Here is a 6000-nt window from a genome sequence, read left to right on the forward strand (position 1 = left end):
TGTGGTACTAGTGGAAGAATGGTCACACAGATCAACGAAACCTAACAGGACCTAGGAATAGACTCACACAAATACATCCAACTGATTTCTGATAATTTTTAAAAGCAGTTCAATACAGAATGGGTGGTCTTTCCAAGAAATAAGGTTGGAACAATTGTATATCCAAGTGAAAAATAAAAATCAAAACCAAAAAATCCTCACACTTGATAGAAAAATTATCACAAAATGGATCATCATGGACTTAAATGAAAAGTTAATATGTAATTCTATGCAACTTTTAGGGGAAAAGAAATAGGAGAAAATCTTTGGGATAAAGAGCTAGACAGTGTTCTTAAACTTGACACCAAAAGCATGATACACAATCCAGAGATATTGATAAACTGGATCTAATCAAAATTTAAAATTTTTGTTCTCTGGAAGACCTCATATATACTTAGTAGTAAAGTAACAATCAATGGCACCCCACTCCAGTCCTCTTGCCTGGAAAATCCCATGGATGGAGGAGCCTGTTAGGCTGCAGTCCATGGGGTCACGAAGAGTCGGACATGACTGAGCAACTTCACTTTCACTTTTCACTTTTATCCATTGGAGAAGGAAATTGCAACCCACTCCAGTGTTCTTGCCTGGAGAATCCCAGGGATGGGGTCGCACAGAGTTGGACACGACTGAAGTGACTTAGCAGTAGCAGTAAAGTAACAATCAGTGCGCAAAAGACCTGAGTGGACATTTTACTGCAAAATATATAGAGATGGCAAACAAAATAGCCATTAGCAAAACTCATTTAACAATAAGTATTATTGTTCAGATAACAGGACTGAGAAATTTCAGTATATACATGCACGTTATTTTTCCTGTTCCCTAAACAACAAACCATGAAAAGAGCGATTGAGGTTATCTCTGATTTTTCCATGTTCATTTCAAGATGGTTTTTGCTGTAGTTGCTAAGTCATGTCTCACTTATTGTGACTCCATAGACTGTAGCCTGCCAGGCTCCTCTGTCCATGGGATTTCCCAGGCAAGAACACTGGCGTGGGTTGACACCTCATTCTCCAGGGGATCTTTCAAGATCAGGGGTCAGGGATGAAACCCATGTCTCCTGCATTGGCAGACAAATTCTTTAACACTAAGCCACCAGGGAAGTCCATTCATCTCAATAATCAAAAACAAAAGAAGAACTCTCAAAGGAGTATCCCCAAACAATTATCCCTAAACTTTAATTGTTGGATTCAGGGAGCTTTCCAACCTGAAAAATTACCAATATATACTTTTAAATTGCAGGAAAAGAATTCAAATCTGATCTCAGATTCAACTATAATGATTGGGCATAAATACTACTCTTTTTAAAAGCTGCAGTCATATGATTAAGTCCTTCTGATTGAGGCCCTCAAAGACATACAGCCCCTCATAGATACTGAAATGTAATAGAAATTGACCAAGGAGCCAGTCTTTCCCGATGATGAGTTGAACAATGGCTAAGATGAAGTTATTAGAGCAGCCCAGAGCTCTCAGACAAAGACTTGTTCTTCCTGTGGGGTCCTTGGAATGCTTTCCATCATTCCCTGGGTATTCCTCTTGGATGATTTTCTTGGAAAATATTCACATTGATCTTTGGTTTATTCCATGGCTTCTCTAAGAAGCCAAAGTTAAAAACTGACCTTGAGCTCAAGTAACTTCTAATGTGTCACATATGGAGGCAGGGAGATAAATCTCTGTCTGTGGTTGAGAAAGAATAATTCTGCCAAAGCAGTGTTCCCAACAGCACGGATGATAATAATAGCTCCACATATTAATAAAGTCTTTACATCTACCAAGTATTTTCATATGTATTATATTCTGCATTTTCATACTACGTATAATAATCTGGTCAACTTGTGGCATAGTTTTTATATTAATAATTATGCTGCTATTCTATGATGTGTGGAATTATAGTTTATTTCATTATTCTTCTACCATGCATGACTTTATTTTCTTTGGTTAATTATTTACTTAGGACAATGTTTAGTTCTTCCCGACCCAGGGATCAAACCCCAAAGTGGGTCTCCTGAATTGCAGGCATATTCTTTACCGTCTAAGCCAGCAGGGAAGCCCTTTAGGTCTCTGAGCCTTTGTCAAAAAGTTTGAAGATTCCTTGTAGTTACTGCTGTTAATTATCATACTTTCAAGTAGAACATAAATATTTGCATTGAGACAAGTTATGTCTGTACATATAACACAAGCTTATCACAATTTCAAGAGAGTTAGAGTTAGCATTTTTAAGTTGAACTAAGTATAAAGGTAACTTTTCATTTGTTAACTCACTTAAATCAACAGCAAATTGGATCATAATTAGTCATTTCCATTCCTTATCATTTATTTTTTTGTTCATCTACTGAGGTGTTGATATTTTTCTTATATACAAAAATTAAATGAGTTATTTCATAATAAAAATTAACTCTTTCTTATAATTGATAGAGTGTTGTTCAGGTTTGTTTTTCTTTCATTTTAGTTTTTCTTTTTATTACACAGATGTTTCCCCTTAGTTACTTAAATAGCTTCAAATAGAGGGAGTTTTCCCCCTCACTCTAATATTACTAAGTTTGTGTCCTGTTTCACTCTGATTGAACTTTACTAAAATGTTTAGCTCTGTTTTTGATCCATATGAAATATTTTTGTAAGAAATATGGATATAAATGTTAATATTATTGTCTTTTTTATACATTTAATACCTATATACTTAAATCTAAGAGGCTTATTATAAAATATGAATCCCTTGCTGCTATCCCCTCGATATTTCCCTTCTTCAGTGTCATCCCCTGTCTATATTTCCAGATATAGGGGCTTCCCAGGTGGCTCATTGATAAAGAATCCTACTGCCAAAGCAGGAGATGTGGAGAAGATCCTCTGGAGAAGGAAATGGCAAACCACTTCAGTTTTCTTGCCTGGGAAATCCCATGGACAGAGGAGTTTGGTGTGGTACAGTCCATGGAGTTATGAAAGAGTCAGACACAATTTAGAGAATAAACAACAACAGTGCTTGTATCATTCATTTTTTTATTTTTTCAATTTTAGACATCTCATAAAGGGAGATATGGACTTAACTCTCTTTCCCTATGCCACATTACTACACACAGGCACACTTTCATACTCTCATCTCAACTTATATATTTATATTGCTCAGATCAATCCACTAAAGTTATTGAAATGTTGTTTGTAACTGATCATGGAGCTAGATATAATTACTTTCCTTATCTCACATAAACTTTGTTCTCCTTGGAGTCAATGAATGTGTCATTTACTTTGTTTTCTTTGTTGCCTGTGTTATTATGGCTAATTCACTCTCATCTTTTCCTCAGTGTTCAAATACATCCAGTTTTCTATCAGTTTCATCTCGTGGAAAACTTCTATTTCAGTACCTCTAACCTACTCTAATTCTGGACTGGTCAGATTACCCTCTAGCCCTGTTACACAACTTTTATCCTAGTATTTCTTTTCAGCATTCCTAGTACTTATCATAGGCTGCAATGACAGACTCCCAAAACAGAAACTTACTTCCTGTTCAAGTAACCATCTAAGATGGTGGTCCTTGGTTAGTGGGTGTGACTCCTCCATGTAGCAAATTTGGAATCCGGGTTTCTTTCATCTTGTAAATTTACCATCTATCATCTTCTGTATCCAGTTGCTTCAAGGAGAGTTAGAAGAAGCATTCCTACTTCTTGAAAAGAGTAGCCTGGAAGTACCACAATTAGTTTATCCACAGGACTCAGTCCTGAGGCCACATTTAAAGCAAGAGAGTTTGGTGGATACAGTCTTACTGTGTACTTAAAAGGAAAAGGAAAGAAATTTTTACTGACTACTAGAAACCTCTGCCACACCATCATATCAAGGGCATTCCTTCTGGTACTTACTTGAGTGGAATCTTCTGTTTCCTAGATCCTGTCTTCCTCTCTCTTACTTTTACTTTCTTGGTTAGTGGAACACACCCTAAAATAGCTTTCTGAGAAATGGTGAGAATGAGATAAATTTTTAGTGATATTGTTTGTCCAAAAATATCCTTATTCTACTCTTATATTTGCTAGCTTGACTGAGTACAGAATTCTAGGTTAGAAAACATTTCCCCTGAAAAATGTGAAGACGTTTCCATAAAAGTTTTTAAGGTATTGCTCTGTTTCTACAAAATCCAAAGACATTTTATGTATAATCTTTAGTATATCTGATTTTTTTCTTGCTCTGGGAACTTCAAGACCTTCTCTTGACCACTGAAATTTTGTATTGGCAGGGTGTCATTCTGTTTGGATCCATTTTTCTGGGTATTTGCTAAATTTTCATTATATAACATTATTTCTTGATGATTTTCTCTTCTATTTTCTCTGTTTTGTCTACTTAGAATATAATTTTGGGTATGGATACTCATAAGACAATCTTCTAATATTTTTCTTTCCTATTTTCAATTTCTATTTCACTTTCTGAAAGAATTCCTCATAATTAGCTTCTAAAACTTAAAATCATTTAATCATATTTTATATACAGTTTTAATTTTCAAGACCTTTTTCCCTTGGAGTCATATTATCCCTTTTTGTGGCATACTATTCTCATTTCATTTATGCGAAATCTTCTCAGCTATTTATAACAATGGTATTTTGAATATTGTCTGTATCCCTGTATAATCAAGTTCCATCCATGCTGATGTCTTCTACTTATTTATTTTAGTCTCTCTTTTTAATTAGCAATTTTGCTCAAATACCAAGGGATCATTGGCTGTCTGCTCATGGTCAAGAGCGGATCTCTGCAGGCTGATGGGAACTGCTAGGCACTGTGTATGCTGTTAACTTTGGGCTTCACTTTAAGGAATGATGTGACTGGGCTATATCATGAAGAAAATACTAATGTATGTCTTAATGTCTTGTTGGACCACTGAAATTCTGCACAGATGAACCATCCAGTACATTAAGGAAAGTATAAGCCAGGTTCCTAGTATTCTGAGATCAAAGTGAGAAAAGAGTGGTACAGAGCACTGGACATTCAGTGCACAAAATTTTGTGAAATCTCTCAATTTGGCAGTAAGATTTTTCTTCCTTCAAATTCACCAAATATTCCTAGTCCGGGGATATGCAATCTCTCCAGAGAATAAACTTCCTCTTCTGCCAGGGTGACAGAAGAGAAACCTTCCAGCTGGGTAAAAAAGGGAAAGAATCTTGTGGCTTAACTGCATCTTAAAGCAGAATTTAATCCAACCTCCTGTTTTCAACAACTTCTTCATACACCTCATCCTCCACACTTCCAGAGGTAACCAGTGCTGACAATTTCTGAGCCTCTTGGGAGATCTATGGTACAGATTGAGGATCTGCTCAGCTTTCTCCACTGCTGATTTAGATTTCAGTTTTTGTTTCTTTCTTTTTTTCAGGTTTGTTAAGTATTTTAGCACCCATCTTGTTGCTATTGCCTTTTCTCAATTTCTCTGTGCTTTGTATATTTATGTTTAGAAATTCCTTTACTGGAGTTTCAAGACAGAGTGGAGGTAAAAATGTTCAATCCTTGCTGTTCGACTCAATAAACCTTAATATATCTTTTCATTTTCCAAATTGGTATCCTATCAGAGCACCACTTAATGAACAAACCTGATGTTCTCCTTGTTTGGGGTATTTATTTGACACATACTGTGTTAATTATATTTTATGTTCTAACTAACTGATCCATTTTATACCAGTATCATAATGTATATTTTTTGTTATGCTAGAATATATTATCAGATGCAGTAATTGGTTGGCACAAGCTAGCTCTCTCTCCTTATTGATTAATTTATTCAGGTAACCCATGTGGCAAGAACTCTGTTAAGACTCATCATGCAAGCAATTTGCAAATAATACCACACACAGACTTTTGTTTTGTTTTGTTTTGAAAGATTGACATGTTCTTAAAATTAGTTCCAATTCATTAATCATCCCTTTTCTAGTATATGTCAGCCAAAATTGTTTCTATTCCAGGCATAAAAATTAAAAATCTCCTGGGTTGACAATTTACCAT

This window comes from Cervus canadensis, chromosome 5, assembly GCF_019320065.1.
Source record: "Cervus canadensis isolate Bull #8, Minnesota chromosome 5, ASM1932006v1, whole genome shotgun sequence".
Lineage (NCBI taxonomy): Eukaryota > Metazoa > Chordata > Mammalia > Artiodactyla > Cervidae > Cervus > Cervus canadensis.